Source organism: Sarcophilus harrisii, chromosome 2, assembly GCF_902635505.1.
Source record: "Sarcophilus harrisii chromosome 2, mSarHar1.11, whole genome shotgun sequence".
Taxonomy (NCBI): Eukaryota; Metazoa; Chordata; class Mammalia; order Dasyuromorphia; family Dasyuridae; genus Sarcophilus; species Sarcophilus harrisii.
In genome coordinates, this window is record NC_045427.1 from 142,273,371 (window position 1) to 142,294,293 (window position 20,923).

The 20,923-nt window shown below is 36.1% G+C and overlaps 1 long non-coding RNA gene across 3 annotated transcripts in view; it reads right to left on the reverse strand.

Annotated features, from left to right (window-relative positions):
* LOC116421439 overlaps nt 1–20,923 on the reverse strand; it is a 635,315-nt gene that overhangs the window by 39,379 nt on the left and 575,013 nt on the right. The window contains exon 12 of one of the 3 annotated variants that reach the window (XR_004231799.1): nt 10,289–11,793. The exons of the other annotated variants lie outside the window; for them this stretch is intronic. This is a non-coding gene — a long non-coding RNA (uncharacterized LOC116421439). Of the gene's footprint in view, nt 1–10,288; nt 11,794–20,923 lie in introns of those variants that run through there. 3 annotated transcript variants of the gene reach the window in all.

The window sequence follows — 20,923 nt, forward strand, 5'->3', positions numbered from 1 at the left end:
AAGTAGCAGAAAAGGTCTCTTACAAAAGGCAAAATGTGGGATTTGAATAAATCCATAGAAGCCAGTATGAAGAGGTAAGGAAGGAGATCACGGACAATAACCTTTGAAAAGGCAAATAGCTGGGAAATGGGGTGTGACATTCAAGGAACATTAAGAAGACCAATGTTGCTGGATTATAGGATAGATGGAGAGAGGTAAAAAGTATAAACATTGGCAAAGTAGGATGGGATCAGGTTGTGTAGTGCTTTAAAGTCAGAGGAATGTTGTATTTGGTCTTGGAGGTCATAGGAAGCCCTGAAATCTAATGAAGAAGAGTGAAAGGAACATACTTTTAGTCACAGTGAGAAAGACCTATACTTTAGGAAAATCTCTTTGATAGCTAAAAAGAAATGGAGTGGAACGGCAAGGAACAAGGCAGGGAAACCAACTAATACATATAGCAATAGCCCAGGAATGAGGTAATGAGAATTGAGTCACTTCCCCAAGATCATCTACCTGGTAAGTGGCAGAGTCAATATTTGAACCTAGGTCCTTGATTCCTACACCGTCCCCCCTCCCCACTCCTCCCATGGAGGTACCTATTCTATTTCACTATTTCATAGTATCCTAGGAGTACTTGACACTAAGTTGCTTTCTCTTACTGAAAAGTAGTGAAATATCAGCTCTTATACAAGCATATTTTACAAAGTATTGATGCCTGAATGTATCTGCCTATACTCCTAGTCAGAGACCTCTATCCCCATTGTCAAGCTGCTGTTAACAGAGTTACTGCGGCTGCGGGAGATCTGCCCACCCTGCTTTTGAGAAAGGGCTTTTGGTTTCCTGATTTGGAAGTCAAAATGTTTGCCCTTTGAAATAATGTACTACATGGTTGATAGACCAAATTAAGTCATTGAACTTAGGAGCTGGAATGACCACCAGAGACTGTCTAGAATACCGGCCATTCCTGAACACGGATATTTGCCAAGTAGTTTTGTGTGTGTGTGTGTGTGTGTGTTTCAGTTGTGTCTGATTCTGACTCTTTATAATCCCATTTGAGGTTTGGCAGAAATGCTGGAGTGATTTGCCATTTCCTTCCCCTGCTCATTTTACAGATGAGGAAATTGAGGCAAATAGGATTCACTGACTTGCCTAAGGTGCCGTAACTGATAAAAAAAAAAAAATCTGGGACCAGATTTGAACTCAAATGGAACTTCCTGACTTTAGGTCTGGCACTCTACTTTATGATCTTTAGGAAGAGACAAACTACTAGCTTCTGGGTAATGTAACTAATGGTTAGAAAATTTTGCTTACTTTGTATCTTTATAACTTTTAACCACTTTTGTCCTTGAAAGCCAAGAAGAACAAGTCTATCCTTGCTATAGGTGATAAGTTGTTAAATACTCAGACAACTATCACATAACCCTAAGCCTCTTAAGTTTCTCTTCCTCAGCCCTTCAACTGATTATCAGATAGAATAATCTCAACATCCTTCATTAGTCTAGTCATCTTCCTCTAGAAGATCCAGCTGATCAACGTTTATCCTAAACAAACTGATTGTAATAATTCAGATGTGATCTGATCAAGTTTGAGCAAGACTATTATTACATCCCTAACTCTAGAAATGAAAATTTTCTTAATACAGTCCATTAATGAATTAGCTTTTAGGACTTCTCCATCACCCTACCAATTCAAGTAAAGCTTGTTCTTCATTAAAATGCTCAATATATTCAGAAGAACACCTGTCTAGTCATGACTCTCATGACCTTGGCCTTCTAAGGAGGATTTTTATTTTGAGCCCAAGTTTAATAAAACTGATTTACTTATTAATACTCCTACATCATTTACACCTATTTAATTGCACCTTACTTAGTTTGGTGTGCTGTTTTATAGCTGCCATTTTTTGGGGTGAGGTGGATATTAATTTTTTCATTCAGTGTGTTATTCTAATTGTATGAGCTCTATTTCCTTCTATTTCCTCATGTGTAAAATGGGGATAATGATAGCACCTACTTTCCAGATTCTTGTGAGGATCAGACAAGATCATAATTACAAAGCACTTAGCACAGAACATGATACATAGTTAAGTGCTATATAAATATTACTATTATTCCCACCTTTGTGGGATGTTCAAATGTGATTAACATGTCTTCCATGACTTTATCCAATTCACTGTTTAAAATAAATAACACAAGATAACAAATGAATAACATAAGAGTAAGCCAAGTTTCCTGGGGCACTCCATGGGTAAACTCCCTCCAAGATTACACTGAACATTAATATCTAATATTTGAATTAGACTATTCAACCAGTTTAAAATATTCACACTATCATATAGGCCCTTCAATCCCCCACTAGAATATGATGAGAAATTTTCCTAAATAATTTGCTAAAATCTAGATAAATTATATCTCTAGCATTTCATTCACCTAGCAAGGCTAAGAAGAAAAGAAATGAAGTTACTCGGCTATGACCTGCTCTTGATGATGCTATCATGATGGATTTTATCATCATTACTTCCTTTTCGAAATTTCTGTTAGAGAGTTCTTAAATAATAAGAGCTAGGATCAAAATTCAAGTTTATGGAACTGTAGTTTTTGAATAAAGAGAGACTTCATTCTCTTCCCAGCCACCCAATTCTTTTTTTTTTTTTTGAAAATCAGATGAACATTTACCATTTCTAATCCTAGGTACCTCTCCTGTTTAAAATGACATTCAAAGATGGATGAGAATTTAGCAGTAAGATTCCAAAACCTGCATTTTTTAGAGAAGCAATATAACCAGAGAAGTGTTGTGATAGATATTGGTGAAATGAACAATGATATACTTCAGGTCCATTATGAGTTGAATATCTTTTTCTGGGATGATTTAGAAACTCAACCATCAAGTATATCCTTATTTCTGAGTGAAAATGAATTCTAAGTTTCAAACCAATGACTTATAAATGAACTTCACATGAAGTCTCTGTTCTGTTTATAAGGTAGAGGCTGTCTTTGCTGTGTACACCTCTCTATACTGGTCTCTTGGGCACCCTTGATTTATATAGACAATAGTTCAGGGAAAAACAGCCTAACCTCATGAGGTTGTGGGTTTCTTTTATCCTCTCTATAATTTGGGGTTAGCAGGGGCCCCTACTCTATTTCATTAAAGCTATATATGGTATTGTCCGTTGGCACTGAGGGAGCTGGTTAACTTCCTGTCTCCATACAGGATAGCTTGACTAGCTCCCCCTCCCAGAAGGAAACACATGTTAAGTCAGAGTTTGGATGAGAGGAAATGGTGGAAAAGGTGAAGAGGGAGAATCTCGTTAACTCAGAATGCTGGCATATCTTTGGTCTTCATCCATCTCTAGCTTCAGGAACATAGAAAAATCACAGCATTTCCAGGGCTTCAAACTGAAGGCATGAAGGTAGAATATAAATCAGGAGTCAGTTTTAAATATCCTGAAAAGCTTCATTTTCTTCCCCCACTACTTTTAGTGAGAAACAATGACACTGTCTTCTAAGTAGATCACTGTTGGAAGGCCCATTTTTTTTTTTTAAAGGGCCTTTGTGAAAGCAGTACAAAACCCTTCAAAAGATTACAATCCTGTGTTCTTGAAGAAAAAGCAATACCAGTCTGACGGTTCTTACAGTGTCTGCTGTTCCCTCGATAGAAATATACTGAGAACAGAAACACTGCAGTCCTAGGCTATAATTTTATTTTCTTGAGAGATGCCAGGTATCCAACTTAGAAAGAGCCCAGACTCCAACTCTTTGGGTGCCATAGTTTATGTAAAATTGTGGACTGGATGCCAAAAATTCAAACAAACAAATAAATAATGGCAATGAACTCATGATGTGCTGATTCTAGATGAATGGCAGCAGAACTGTGCCCTTTATTTAAACAAGTATTTGATTAAAACAGAAAAAAAGCTACTAAAATACCATGTAAAGATTGTTCCTAAGACAAAAGAGTCCTTAGACTATTGCTATAGAACTGGAATGGTTAGATGGGGTCATCTTCATTTTACAAATTACAAGTCAGGGGGCATCTGGGTAATAAGTGGGAAAGCTGAGATTCAAACCCAAGTTCTTGGACTTCTAGCACAAAATTTTTCATTGCACTAAAACTACTGTGAAGAAAAGATAACATTTTCTGTTGCTGTTGCTGCTAGATATCTGTTTGTTTAGAAATCTAGTTCAATGGCCTAAAACAATTTAAACTAGATGAGACTGAATTTTAAAAAGACAATATGAAGATAATGCTACTTTCTTTATTCTTTTTCCTATTTTCCATACTGATGTTAGGAGCTGAATATTAACAGCAAAAGTCTCCATCCTTGAAATCACATTCATTGAAGTCCTATCTCCCCTTCCCAGACCCCTTCATATTATTACATGATTTAAAAGGCAGACTCAAAATTACAAATTCTATATGTTTCACAGACTTGAGCATTTTGCTAAGATTTGTTGAAAATGTTATTGCCATGGTGCCCGTAAGTCCGCTTTTTTATGAGATTGTTCCTCCATTCTCCAAGTATATAACACCCCTCATAGGAAAAAAATAGCAGTAACATTTTGTTCCAGTGCCCTAATGTGTCTTCTACATTATAGGGATTCATTAAGTGTTTAATAGTGGCGTCTGTGGCTAGTTAGCTCATATGGTTAAAGCACATGGCTAATGAAGCCAGGGTCATGGGTTCAATCCCCATATGGGTTAGCCACCTTTGCTCTGCCCCATGACCACAAACGGCACTCCTAACATTTACCAGCAGCCTCACAAATGTAGAGGATTGGTCACAAGAGGTAAAGACTGGGTAAGAGAGAATGAAAGGAGCAGCAAATATATAACACTCTTCCTCGACAGAAAGACTTCATATTCCTGCCAGAGTTAGTCAAGTGATCTTCATGCAATTCAGTGAAAGACAGGATTGATTCAATCAGATAGGCTCTCTTTTCTACTTTCTAGTGAAGAACAAAAGGGAGATACTATCAGTCAGTCAACAAGTGAGTACCTACAATGCCCCCACTACTTAGAAACTGTGGACTTTCTAATGTGTGTGGCATATATATACATTTATATACATACACACATACATATATACATACCATACAACCCACAGTTGTATACATGTATATATAAATGTTTACATATGTATATACAATATGCTTATATATATAACATATATAATGTATAGATGTGTATATATAAATATAGGAAGACAAACATATATTTGAAAGACAGAGACTGAGAGAGAGCTCCTATTTTTTTTCTTTTTGCCAGTCTTTTTATCCCTTTAGCAATCTAAATTTACCTTGAGCATTGTCCATCTTTTTTCTCAAAGCTGGAAGCCAGAAGAGCTCTACGAAACTAAAGAGATTGAATCTCTCTCTTCTGCTCTGAGAAAACCGATTTCCATTAATGAAGAGAGAGAGTTTCATACCCATGAGCTTTGGGGACAGATTGCAGCATTATTAGAAACAGTTCCTGAATTCAAGGAGTTTTTAAAAACACTCTAGTTAGGAGACAGGACTTTAATATATGAAACAACTAAAATAGTAGTGCTCAAATATTGTATAGAGGAAGAACCTTTTTTTTTTTTTAAGAAAATTTTGATAGGAACCTTATAGTAAACTATTCTAAGATGATTTTGTGTGTGTGTGTGCTAAGGCAATTGGAGTTGAGTGACTTGCAAAGGTCACACAGCTAGGAAGTGTTAAGTATCTGAGGTCAGATTTGAACTCAATTCCTCCTAACTTCAGGGCTGGGGTTCTATCCACTGCTCCACCTAGCTGTCCCTCTAAGATGATTTTTAAACTATCACAATGAGAAAGATATGTTCATTGGCTATCAATGTCTTATCATAAAAGGAAAATGATAATTCAGAAGTCATGAGAGAGCTGACTCAATAATATAGTGCTGGTGGAGTTATGAATTGTCCCAGCTGCTATAAAAAGCAATTTTGAACTATATCCCCAAAGTCACTAAACCTCTATACCCGTTTACTCAGCAACACTACCATTACTTAGCTTATGTACCAGAGAGATCACAGAAACAAAGGATTCATAGGTTAAAAAATATGTATAATGGTATTTTTTGTTGTTGTTGTCTTAACAATAAATTTGAAACAATGGTGCCCACTAATTTAGGAATGATTTAGCAAATCAGAAATATGAACGTAAATGAATACCATTGCCCTGTTTTAAAAAAAAAGATGAAAAGTACTAATTCAGAAAAACCTGGGAAAACTTGTATGAAGCACTGCAGAGTAAGGTAAGCAGAACTCCCAAAACAATTTATACACTATTGTAAATAACTATAACATTTACAATATTGTAAAAGAAAAGAACTTTAGAATACTTAACAATTATCAATGCAACAAATCACTTCAGAACACTAATGATGAACCATTTTTCCTTCTGTTGATAAATGATGAAACTCTAGAAGTACAGAGTGAGGGTGACTCTGTTTTCTTAGTTATTGTTACTTGTTACAAGAGTTTTTTTTTGTTTGTTTGTTTATTTGGGGGGAAATGATGGAACTGCCTACCCCCTAGAGAATGAAGTGAACATCAATCAAACATTTATAAAATACACAGAAAAGAACAGAAGGAAGTTCAAAAAGAGATGCAGACAAGTAAGAATAAGATTGGAATTGCCACATGAGATTTATCATATGCTTTTAAAAAACCAAGCTATATTCAATTGATGCTCATGGTTTCATGTTAAATAAATTCTTTTTCTCTTCCTTGGTATAAGGAAATGTTTGTTGATGTTAGTCAAACTCATAATAAAAATGGTAAAAAGTGCCTGATGATTGGGAAAATATTAGATAACATCTCACCTTGTAAGATATTTCATCGTGATTTTTATTTTTGCTTTTACTTATGTAACTATTCAAAAGAATAACTTTACATTCTCACTTAAAATATTTGAGAATTCTGTTGTTAGTTTATAATTTTGCCAGAACCATGAAATTTTCTCTTCTAAAAATGATAATTAATACACAGTATATCTCAAAATTGCTTGAAGTAAAAGTTCTAACTAGAATTTTTCCAGAGCAAAAAGAGTTCTCAAAGCAGGACTATGGGACAGTGGATAATCAGACTATCAGTATGGTCACACCAAGAAAAAATCTTCATCCCCAGTGGGGTTGGGATGAGGGAACTACTGGGAGAAAGGCACCAAACATTAAGACCCTGGGTGAGGGAGCTGTCCAGGGTGGGAAGATTGAGAGGGACAGTGGTCAAACAGTTGGAACTGCATCCCCTATTTCCCCATCCCATCCCAAAAATGTCACCTCGATCAGCTATCCCAAAAGGCTAAAGCAAAGCCCCACTCATTTAATGATAGTTATGGCTATAACTAGAAGCAAACTTCAAGTGGAGACATATATTGTCATACTAGTGTTGCTTCTATATTTGGTATTTGCTGCTAGAAATCTAATCACTGATATTTATTTCATTCTCAGTCTCAGTTGTTAAATTTTACTTTACTTCTCATCTCTGCAAACTTCCCAGTTTTATACAATTAGGTAAAAATGTACATTGGTATAAAACCATTAACAAAAACACTCAAACTTATGAAGATAGAGAGACTGATTATTTCACATTTACTGTGACATACATGGGATGTTCCAAAAATTTTAAGTTTTAAAAATGCAAAAACTTTATAAATGCACTCAAAAAGTTTTGGGAAGTATTTGTTTACTGAGCAGGTTCAATCACGTAATCAATTGGGTTCAATCTTTGACAATTCTTTGTGGTGACTAAAAGTAGACATTGTTCTTGACCATCAATTGCAACTCAGCAGATAGTTTGCAGAAAGACAAATGCTAAATTAAAAAAACAATGCAAAACTGGGGAGGAAGAGGGGTTAACTCTCAGTTATTGTAGAGGATGTTGGAGAAAGGAGAGGACATGAGAATTGTACTTGAGCTGAACCTTGAGAAATAAGTAAGACCTTAGACAATTGGAAAGATGAGAAAAAAACATTTCTAGACAGAGAGATAATAGGACAGAACACAGTGATGGCTCTGTAAAATCAGATTTTGTTTTAGATAACATATCTTAATCTTATATTTTTCAGGCCCTCCTAGTTCTGTGTGGGGCAGAGAATGTCACTGGGGGACCCAGAGCACTATATTGCATGATTGGAGGGTTCTAACAATCAAACCACAAACTCTGCCTAAGATGTATACTCATGAGCAAACCTCTAAACACCAGGATGACCATACAGGGAAACAAAATCCAAGGCAGGCCCCTCTCATCTTTGCTGTTTCCTCTCACTCACAACACTCACGCTGTAAGTGCTTCCTTAGTCTACACTAAGCATTTACCATAAATTCTCTCTTTTACCATTAGAGCTCCTCAGAACCAGATTGGTCTCCTAACCACTTCTTTTGCCTCATACCAGCAATCACCTTCCACAGCAATCCTCAGTATTCTAGCATCTCTCCAGTGACGATCTATTGCTCCTGTTGCTTTTATTGCAAATCACATATTGAACTTTCACCTAGGATTGGGATGTACATCTGGAAGGGACTTCAGAGGCCATCCAACATTCTCATTTTAAAGATGAGGCATATATAAGTTAAGCAACTTGACCAGAATCATATAGCTAGTAAGTGTCTAAAACAAACACCTGTTTCTCTATCCCTATCCCAGTTATTCAGGGTCCAGTCATCTTGATAGTTATTGCTATCTGCACCTTTGGGTCATGCAACTCAGGTACCCACATAAGCCTACTTGGGCCCAATATAACTTTGCTATAGGGAATTAAAGTCTATAGCTTATGCTTGCTCACAAACTCCTTTTTTATTCTGGTCCTAGGACCACCAAAATCAGCAGGTCAATTCACCCTAGATATACACCAGAAGTATAGACCTTCCTGAATTGTGGATCTGGAATATATTGCATCTCAGGTTACAGGAACTCAAGACTTAGTTGTCTTCCCCCAATACTTTTTTTTCTTTGCTTGATGCTTCTCTTTTGATATTTTAGTTTATTATTTAACTGGGCAAGTATGACAAGCAAATCTTCCACATTATTGGAATAAAAATGTCCTCAATGGATAATGATGCATTGTTGGTGGAGTTGCACTGATACCATTCGGGAGAGCAATTATAATTATTCTCAAAAGGCTATTAACAGCATATTATTTGACCCAGCAAAACCACTGTATCTGTCTGTATCTCAATGAGATCATAAAAAGGTAAAAGGACCTATATGTACTAAAATATTTGTAACAGCTTTTTTGTGGTGGCAACAAATTGAAAATTGAGGGGATAGTCATTAATTGAGGAATAGCTGAACAAGGTGTAGTATACAAATGTAATAATACTATTGTTCTGCAAGAAATAGAGAAGGCATATTTCAGAAAAACTTACATGAACTGATGCTGAATGAAATGAACAGAACCAGGAAATCATTGTACACAGTAACAGCAACATTGTGTTATGATCAACTAATGTAGACTTAGCTCTTTTTAAGCAACACAATGATCTAAGATAATTTCAAAATATTCAAGATGTAAAAATATGATCCACATGCAGGGAAAGAATTACGAAGTCTGAATGCAGATGAAAATATACCATTTTCACTTTGATTGTTATTTTGGTTTTGCTTTTCATGGTTTTCCCCTTTTGTTCTGATTATTCTTTCACAGCATGACTAATGTGGAAATATTTTAAAAATGTTAATATTAAAAAGCTTTTCATTGAAACATATGTCCACCTAGCCTAACTTCTTCACTGCTGAAAATCATTCTGTGCTCTGTATTGGAGTTGTAATATTCCTTAAAGCTTTGATAATTTTCAAATGAAACATTTCCCTCCTCCATCCATCAAAGGTATCAACTACAAAAGCTGGTCTTTCCAGTTTTCCAGTCATGAAGGTGATCCTTGAAAAAAAGATGTCCTAGGAATGAATCTGATATAGTATTTTCAATAGGCTAAGATGTCCTAGTGTTTGTAAAACACTAAAATAGGTGGGAACAGGATCCTTAATTTCTCATAGAGTATCTGTTATGGTTAACATAATTAGCATATTATACATGGGGTTATCTGAGGATCAAATGAAATAATAGCTGAAAAACTGCTTAAAACAGTGTCTGGTACATAGTAAATACTTAACACATGCTTGTTGCCTTCCCTTTTCCATGTGATCTGATTTGAGCCATGATTCTAGTATTGAGCATTTGTACCTGACAACTCTTCACCTAGATCCATACTACCTCTATGGCATCACATAATGGATAGAGGGGAAAGGAGGGAAGGTAAGAAGAAAAAAAAAGATTTATTAAGTGCCTACTGTTTTCATTGTACCAAGAACTTTATAAATATTATCTCATTTAATTTTTACAACAACCCTAGGAGATGGGGGCTACTAAAATACTGAACATGAAATTAGGAATCTTGCCTCTCATACTTACTAGCTATGTGACCATGTAAAATTTTTTGGAGTCTAAGTTTCCTTAATCCATAGAATAGGGAAGTAGTTGTAGATCCCACCTTCTAATTTGAATTGTTATAAGTCTCAAATGACAATGTCAGGAAAATATTTTGCCAACTGTAAAACACTATATAATGTCAACTATTATTATCAACCCACCCAAAAAGAGCTATCTTTGTGGCATTTGTGGAATAATTATTAGGTCAACCAATTTCCCACAAGACACTCTCTTCTGAAAACAGAATTGGAGAGCTGATCAGCTAGAGCCATAATTTGGCTAAGTCATACATTATAGTTCTCATTTATAACTTCTCTTGGCAAAAGGTAGTATAATCCTCTAAATAACTAAATATAATCCCATATATCATAGTTCAAAGCAAGTAGTTTTGCCAATCCTGATAGGCCTCACCAGCTCTTTGCTCCTTCCTTCATTCTTCCCCTATTGAAATGAATAACCCACCACAGTTATGGACTCTTCTACAATGTTTTAGGATTTTCTGAATCTCGTATAGCTTTGCATTGCTTCTCTGTTGCCACCTAGAATCTATAATCTCTCTTCTATATCCTCTCCTTAATAACGCTGTCCCCAGGTACTCCTTTGGAGCAGCAGGTTGAGGAGGAAATCTCACGTAAATAGCAATACAAGCACCACTTTCCTCCTTCTAGTCCTACAGTTATTAAATGAATACAGTGAATTAAATGAGTTTAGGACAACGATATGGATCATAATACTGGAAGGGAAAAGATAATTCCAAAAGATGTTTTCAAAGGAAAAATGACAGAGAAGATTTGATTCTAAAGACTTAGGGTATAAGAAATGAGATGGCTAATCTCCCCAAATATACATTCTATTTTCATTTTTAAGTTAAAATTTTTTTTTTCAATGAACAAGAGCTATTTTCTCTTTCTTTCTCTCCCCTCTCATTCTTCTCCTCTCATTTTATTCAATTTCTCAATGCAGGATTTGCAAAACATGCACTAGTCTACAGGTATTCTTTTTTTTTTGGTGGTGTGAATCAATTTCCCTAGTAATAGGAGAGCAACCTTGGCCATCCAAATGATTCTTTGTTGATCTAGTCTTTGCTCAATTAGACAATTCCCAAGCACCCTATATATGTTTTGCTGGCTTATGGTTTTCTCCTTCCTTCTTCTACAACTTAATACAGTTATCTTCTCAGTGTCAGGAAAAAATGAAATGACTTCAAGTCACAGCTGTGGTTGACCACTTACCACATGCATACCATTTGTGCTTATATGATTTGATCACATCATTTCGCAGCAGCTTCAAATGTATTTCTGTCTCATTTTACAGAAAAGAGGGGAACCTTCTGCTGAGAAGCTCTGAATAGCCAACAGTCACTTTCAAGGATGATCATTGCAGTCTGTCAAAGAAGAAGGCTAATGCTTAGAACAAAATAAAATAAACAGAACAGGAAACTCAGATGTCTTTAAAGAAACAAGATGGGAATTTGTCAAATGGTACCCAACTGGCAGACCTACAGAAGTCAGAATTATTATCAGGAAAGCTCACAAAGCAAGGAGCTGATTTTGGATACATGGAGACTTGGAGATTAGGTCTATATTACCTGATGTGAAAGCTAGAAGGGGTCTTAGAGATCATCTAGTGCAACCCCTTTATTCTACAGAGTAGAAGAGAGGGAAAAGTGACTTATTCAAAGTCACATAGCTAGGAAATAACAGAGCCTGAACTCAAATCCAGGGTTTATGATCTAAGTTCTGGCCTAAGAAGTTTAATCTCAGCTCTGCCATTAGTTAGCTACATAACTGAGTAACTCCCTTCTTCTTTCTAGGACTCAGTTCCCTCATTGGTGAAATAAGGAAGCAAAGCCAGGTGATCTCCAAGGTTCCTTTTAGCTCTAACAAACCATGGCTCTATAATGTTGGGAAGAGGAAGGAGGAAAAACCAAGCACTTATTGAGTGCCTATTTTGTGTCAGACGCCAAGCTAAATACTTTACAAATATTATTTCTTTTGATCTATCTACTATGAATCATTCATGATGAATGGTGAAATAATTGATTGCATATTCTTTCTGCATGAAGGTAGCCATTATTCCTTAGGTATAGCTCTTCAAATAGAAAAAGAGTACAATGCAAGTGGTGTTAATGCCCAAGAAGTTGGTCAATATCAATTATAGGTGACAATGCCCAGGAAATAAATCCAAATTCATGAAAGAATGCCAAAAGATATTTGCAAGGCAGTCAGTTAACAAGCATTTATTAAGTATTCACTATATGCCAGGCATCTTGCTAAATTTTGGGGATACAAAGAAAGGAAAAAAAAACAACAAAAAAATGCCTGCCCTTGAGGAGCTCATAATCTTATGAGAGACACAACATGCAACCAATAGATGAGATATGAAGTGAGTAGATAGAAACTTATTTCATAGAAACCCCTCCCCCCCGGCATTTTGATCATGCCTTCAGGTGCTAAGATGTTGAGTAGGCAGCCAATTTCATTGAAACTTCATTTCATATAGCAATTTTGGAAGCAGAGTCACCTTTCACTGGCCTCCAGGGCTTGTGGGTTTGACAACATAATGCTCTGTGGACACTGTTGCCATGAGGAAATATTTGAGTTGCTTTGAGAGAAGGGATGAAGAAGCAGGTATAATTCATTCACACTTTTTTCCACTTCCCCTAAATCTTACTGCCAGCCTCAACCTAACCTGTAATGAGATCACAAGGGTAATTTTCCATACACAGGTGAATGGACCTTTACTGGCATTGCTCCCCAGCAATACCACAGACTGTTCCCTCCCTCTATCTACTACATGCCTGCTAAGTGAAATCCTTTTTCTATTAAACATACCCAGAACTATCCTGCCTTTAACTTTTATCAGAGTCCTTCCCTATACCTGAACTGGTACTCCCTCATGTAGCCTTTCCAAAGCAGTTTTCTTTGTCTTCTATTTTTTATTGTACTTTTTGGGGGAGTACTTCCTTCACTTCTCAGAGCCTGATATCATTCTCTGAACATAGCAAGTATCAAGAAAAGTTAAGTGAATTGAGATAATTTTGTTGACAAAGTATGATAGTTACTGACATTAATCTAGAACTTTAACATTTTTTTCAGTTACTTTATCTACATTATCCTATTTGACCTATATAATAAAATGGTAAAGTTATCACTATTCCAGTTTTATTATTTATTATTTATTCCAGTTTTATAAGTGATAAAACTGAAGCTTAAACTTAAAAAATTATCTAGCACCATCTAGGAAAGATCTGAAAGGAGATTTGAAATCAAGAATGTCTTTCTGACTCTAAGTCAAGTATTATGTAACACTAATATTCTACTATAGGATACCAATATTTGTTTAGAAAGAATAAAAGAAAGAAACCAGACCAAAAAAAAATCTTTCAAAATACTTTCCAAATTTGTTTGTATTTGCCACTAATTGGATTTCAGAACAGGCCACTAAGGAGAAGAATCTCGAATCCAACCAGTATATCTCAAATTTCCTCTTTGTTCAGTCAATACCCTGCTTTAGGGTGGCAGGGACATGAAGCACATAAATTGAAATGAATGAATATTTCAAAGGGAAAATAAGATGATTCTAAAAAAAATTACATGTAGAAAATTAATAAAAATGAATGATTTGCTGAAGCTTTCCAGGGACCAGAGACATGGATGTATATAGACAGAGTTGTTAGGATTCATGTGCATCATAGCACATTAGCATTCAAAAGGATCTTAGAGATTATCTGATCTAATCCTTTTATTTTGCAGATGAAAAATCCACTTGTCTTAGAACATCCAGGTTTTAAATCCAGGAAATTGAATGACGTCACCAATAACTACAAAAAAGACCAGTCTGTAATTCAAATCTGGCCTCAGGTATCCCTGACTCCAGGACCAATACGTCATCCATTTTGCTATCCAGCTGCCTAGGCTTTTGTCACATGTCTGCTGTGTAGAAGGGGATACAAAGCGGGAGTGAAAACTGTCCCTCCCCTCAAGGAGAATATATTCTTATTGGGAAAGCCCAACATTTGTGCAGAAAGGTAAATTTAATTTATTTGCAGAAGGAATAAAACTCAATTGGGGAAATTGAAAAAGGCTTCTTATAAGAAGTGGCACATGAAATGAACCTTGAAGGAAACAGAAAATTCTAAGAAGCAGAGGAGAGGAAAGAGGGCACCACTTAGCAAAGATGCAGACATAGAAGATAGAATGGCAAGTTGAAGGAACAGCAAAAGTAGACCAGTTTCTCTGAAAAACAGTAACTGGAAACAATGTGAAATAGTCCTGGAAAGATAGAAAGAGTTGGGTTGAGAAGGTGCGAAATCATAAGATAAGGAATTTGTATTTTCTCTCCTAAAAGTAATAAGGAACCACTGAGGATTCTCAAAGAAGGGGGTATCATGGTCAACTTTGTGCTTTAAGCAGATTACTTTGGTAATTTTGTAAAAAAAAAAAATAAATGGAAAAGGGAGAAAATGGAAGCATAGAGATCAGCTATAGGCTTCTAATAATAGGCTTCCAAACCATCATTTGGATCAGAGCTGTGGTCATGTAAGTGGAGAAATGTAAGAGATGTTGTGAAGGCAGAATCAAGACTTTACAACCTGATTGGATAAGAATAGGAGGTGAAGGAGACAGAAGAGTTGAAAATGAATCCAGGGTTATTAAACTGGAAAAAAAGGTAAAATGGTGGCATCTTGAACAGAAATAGAACTGTTTTAAGTAGAAGCAGTTTTAAGAGAAGAGATAATGGAAATGGTTAATAGGGATATACTAGAAAATTGATGAAGTCAAGGCAAAGGCCTTGATGATGATGATGATGATGATGATGATGATGATGATGATTTATTTTGCCATTGGGGAAAACAAGATGCTGGATGTTAATTTCAAACTCCAAGGGGCATACACAAGTATGAGTTCTTTTATTTAGTGACCCAAAGAGACTTCTGGCTTCTGTTCTGGTTGTGATGACTGCCTCCTATTCAGTCAGATGCATATGGGTTTAAAGTGAGGGATAAAAAAGGGATTTTTGAAGTTCAACATGGGAGAAATTGAGATTCCTGTTCAATTACAACATCCTTCTTTGATGGACACTTAACTCACTGCTGCTGTCCTATCTTGGTGATAGTACTTATAGTCCTATCTTGTCTTAGAGAAAGCCTGTTATGGTTTCATGTAAAAACCACTGGAGCTGAAGTCAGGAGATCTGAAGGTTCAAATCCCAACTCTCCTTCTAGTCACGCATTTGGGTTGTATGACTACTCAAACAATTTCACCTCTATGGACTTCAGTTCTTTATCTATAAAACAGAGGTGTTTATACTTTCACTATTTGCCTCTATGGGATGTTATGAAGAAAATATTTTATAAGCTTTCAAGCACTATATAAACATATAAGTGACTATCCAAACATAAGTTATGAGAACTGATGTTACTCAACCCTGGTTAGCCTACCATGAACTGGAACATCTTATCACTGGCTTTCCTTCTCAGGTTCTATGAATGTTATGGTCTGTTTGAAACAACAACAACATGACCATATTTAGACATTTTAAGAAAAGCATCATCCGGCCCATCAAATGTGGTTAAGATCCACCCATACATTTGGTCTGACCTTCTCCATCACACAGCCCTCATCACAGACTGGCACTCTGACAATACAATGTAGGAAGTAGCTCAAATTTGTCTCAGGTGCTTGCCCACTTTGTAATGTATCCACATTCTTTCTTCCTATCAACTTTCTGCCTTCACCAAATAATCCTTGCTTTTACTTGGCCCAAGGCAAAACAAAATTCCATATTTCTTCCTTTATTTCTTTTCTTATAACTCATCAAAACTGTTTTTCATATGAAAAGATTTACTCTTTCACTATCTTCTCAACAACCACTTGGCTTCCAGAAACCATGTTCCTAAGAATTTTACCCTTTCAATTCAAGAACTCCTACTCTGAGAGCCCCAAGTCCTAAGAGGTGAGAGCCCCTCATATGTGTGGGCCCCTCTACCATGCCAATTGCTCCAGACATATTTCACTTATTTTTTAAAATCCTATTTTATTTTATTTTCAGCTCTGAATTTTTTCTCTCCCACCAAAACAAATCCATCACAAAAATATTTGATAAAGCAAAAAGAATCATCACATTAGTCATGTCAAAGAAGGAAAAGAAAAAGCCTTCAATCTGTAATCCAGTTCTCCTTTTATAAGCAGGTACCATGTTTCATTGTGAATCCTCTGGAATTGTGCTTGTTTATCGTGCTCATCAGTGTTCCCAAGTCTTTCAAAATTGTTTGTCCTTATAAAGTTGTTGTTATTCTTTTGATTCTGTTCATTTCCTTTTGCATCAATTCATACAGGTTTTCATAGATTTCTCTGAAATGATCCCCTTCACTTTTATCACATTTCATAGCTCATAATTTGTTCAGCCATTTCCTATATCCTTCACTTATCTTCCCTGACATGTTATTTCCAGATGTCTTTCTACTTCAAACCTCAATCTCTACCTTCACCCCAGAGAATGAAATAGACATTAATGGCAATAGCAGACAAATCATTTTAATCATTTTAACTCAAGTCCATACTAGACTAAGTGGTCTCTGACCTCTCCAATTCAGGTTCTTTGAACATGTGATCAACGATTCATAATTGGAAGAGATCTTAGAATTTATTTAATTCTATCCCCTGATTTTACAGTTGAGGAAAAAGAGATCAAGAGAGCCTGAGGGATCAAGATCATATCAATATAAGAAACAGAGCTGAGATATGAACCCAAATTCACTGTCTCCAGGTAAAATGCTCTAAGCACCTGGCAAGCAGATGGGAGAAATAATTTGAATCAGGATGGTCTGAACTCTGAATCCTTGAAATCATCCCATATAGTGGGAATTTTGGGTACTAATGGTTGGTTTGTTGGGGAACTATTTGGGGACTAGGAAGGCTTTCCTACAGTCATTGATCATGTCAAGGTGGCAACTGACTCCTCATGGGCTTAGCTGTCATTCAGCAGGTCTATGGTCTAGCTGGGAATGAGGAAAAAACAAAACTCAGCTTTCCTGACCTCCAGATGATGTTCCCGCCTTCCTGTATAGCTATTACCAAGTGTAAGATCTCTCCCAGTGGCAGGATCCCATTATGAATGTCAGGAGTGGTCTTCATCCCTGAAAAGCATATTCTCTGCCAAAGTCTTTTAAGAAGACAGAAACCAACTAGAAATTAAGTCTATTACTATCAGTGGGCCTCCTTTTATGCCTTTCTTCCCACATGCTGCTGTCAATATGATGGCCCACACCCAATGAACCTGATTGGATAAAACGCCTTTAATCCTTAGTTGTTATCTTAATGGTCCATGTTGAAAGCTTGAGTAGAAGGCTGTAGTCTGGATAAGCCTATTCTTTTTTTTTTTTTTTTTTTTTTTTTTAAACACATCAGCTACTCTCTTTTCAGAAATGATTTCTTCATCCATGTGGCAAACAGCCTACAAAACACATAGTGACTTTTGGAGTCTCATTCAGTGCAATTTACAATTACTTTAATGGACACAGTTGATTTCTTGCAAGTCAGACTTGCCAGACACGTCTATTGAGCTAGATATGCTATTTTAATAATTCTAGTGGTTAACACTATTTCTCCTTTTTCTTCCCTTCCCTCTCCACATTAATTTATATTTAGTATAAGTACATTTCTCAAAGATATTTTGAACAAAAAGGAATACAATAAAATAATCTTTCAAAAAGAAAAAAAAATATTGAAAAACAAAGTTCAGGGCCAGGATTATATCTCTGTAAAAACAGCTCAGAGCTTTTGTTGTGTGGTTTCTAAATTGAGAAGTCTGGACATGCTTGAGGACCTTAGCAAAATTGGGAAGTGGGTGAAAGAGCATGCTGGTCGACTGTTCTTCCTGACTCCTCGAAGTGAGTTTTCTCCAATGCTCTATTCTTGTCTCCATTCTCTTCTCTCTATATACACTATTCCTTTACAATCTCATTCATTCCCAAGCCTTCAGTTTTTCCTACGATACAAGTAGCTTTGATTGTTCCCTCTGTGAAAATGACTTTCAGATGTATGTCTCAAGCCCTAGCTTCTCTCCTAAGATAAAGACCTACATCTGAAATTGTCAACAGGACATTTTCACCTTGATATCTCACTGACACCTCAAACTGAACATGCCCGAAACTGCTTATTACTTATCCCTCTCTACTCCATACCAGCTGCTCCTTCTGATTTCATTATTTCTATCAGTCTTACAAACCCTCACTCAATATCCTAGATTCAAAACTTTGTGGGGGTTTTCTGGACTCTTTTATATTTTACATTTCAAATTTAATCAGTAAAAATTTTGTCAATTTTACTTTCTAATGATAATATTAATAACAATAATAAGCATTCTGTGGCAATTTAAAGTTTGTAAATGTGCTATACCTAAGTTATCTTACTTGACAATATGTTTCATCCTACCTATTTCCACTGCTGGGCAGCTAGGTGGCCCAGAGGATAGAGCACCAGGATTAGAAGTAGGAAGATTCATGTTTGTGAATTCAAGTAGCTATGTGATATTGGACAAGTCACTCAACTATATTTGCCTCAATTTTCTCATCTATTAAATGAGTTGGAAAAGGAGGCTACCTACCAGCTGTAGGTTTCATCACATAATTATTGCTGAAAATTCTGACTCCCTACTATCTAAAGAATAAAGTTCAACTCTTTTATCCTAACTTCAAAGTTTTATACAGTCTGGGGGCACTTTAAATCTCATACACAACAACAGAATCTTAGAACTAGAAGGAACCTTGATGACTATCTTATCAAGCCCATACCCGAAAAAGAATCTTCTCTACATCACTGTAGATAATTGGTCCTCCAGTTTTTATTTGAATGCTTCCAATGAAGAAGAATTCAGGACCTCATGAGATAGCTGCTTACTTTTTTGAACAGCCATCACTGGTAGGCAGTTTTTCCTTCTATCAAACCTAAATTTGCCTCTTGACATTTTTATCTACTGTTCCTAAATCAGCTTTGTGGGGCCAAGCAGGATAGATTCTACAAATATAGTCAAATTGGACCCTTACATAGCCCTATCTTCTCTAAACACTCGTAATGGTATAAAGTAGAAAAGTAAGGTTCAAGAATGGAGTAGCCCTTGATAGTCAGATTAGTAAACTGAAAAAGGAGCAAGAAAAGCAGGAAGCAATTGAGTATAGGAATTTAGCAAAAACAAGGAAAAAATCATATTCTTTAATATCTTGTCCTTGGTACCATAAAAGTAAGATGATCATTTTCTATCCTTTTTACAAAGTTCACTTAACATTGTTTCTATTTCCTTCTTTAGAGCTCAGATAGATTTAGTCAAGCAATGAATATGACACTGGAACTGGCCGTTCTAGCAAAAGTAGCCATAATTTCTGGACAAGTTATCTGAAGCACCAATGGTCACTGTGGCAAAAGGAAACTTCAGGGCAGAGACAAACTGGTGAAATAAGGTGAACATTATCAACAAGACCTCCCATCACACTTTTCTAAACAACTTTAAAAAAGCAGATCAAACTAAATTCTGAGAGGGGTAATTAACAAAAAGTCACATTGAGTAATTTTTTCCTTTCCAGAGCAGCTTAGGAAGACAAAAAGGGAAGTCTGCAGATACTGCAGTGGGAACTGGCTAGATTGTGGCAGAAGTGGTACATGGTATGGGCCTTGGAAGCATTCGCAGTAGTGATCACACCATGTATGTATGATATCCAGGAAAGCTAAAGAGACAGAACACCTGATCAGATTCCAGGGGACTACTGTGCCAGTCCTGGGTACCAGACTGGGTACCACTGTGTCCATTACATATTTCCAGGTGGATAGAAATATTACAGTCATGAAGGAACAGGGATTCTTTCTGGATAAGGATCAGAGTGCAGATCAGGATGGCAGTGAAACTCACTTCCAGATCACATTGAAAGCAACCAAAAATGTATATAAGCCTTTAGACCTGGACTGTGAGAGCAGTAGACTATAAAAGCCAAAAGACCAGGCCAGCCATTACCCTTATTCCTAGAGGTGAGCAGAGCCCAATTCTAACATTGAATTCAAAGTCCAGAAAAATAGCTTAGGAAAAGGAGCAAATAACAGCAAAAACAACAAAAGAACTATGAACATCAATACTGTTGTAACAGAGAAGCTCAAGACACAAACTTAAAGATTTAAAACCATATACAAAGCCTCAATACAGATTAGACCCAAACCTAACAAGAATTCCTAGAAAAGCTCAAGAAAAAGATTTTAAAAGATAGCTAAAAATTATAAAGTAAATAGGAATGGTAGAAGAGAAATTGGGAAAAGAAACAGAACATACAATAAAATTATGAAAAGAATGATAACAGCTTGGTAAAAAGCACAAAAATATTGAAGGAAATAAAGCTTTAACATTAAGAACTAGTCAAATAGTAAGAGAAGTTCAAAATTTCACTTAAGAAAAAGTTCCTTAAAAATTAGAATTGATCAAGTGGAAGCTAAGAGAAAATTCAGGCAACAATTTCCCAGCATGGCTTG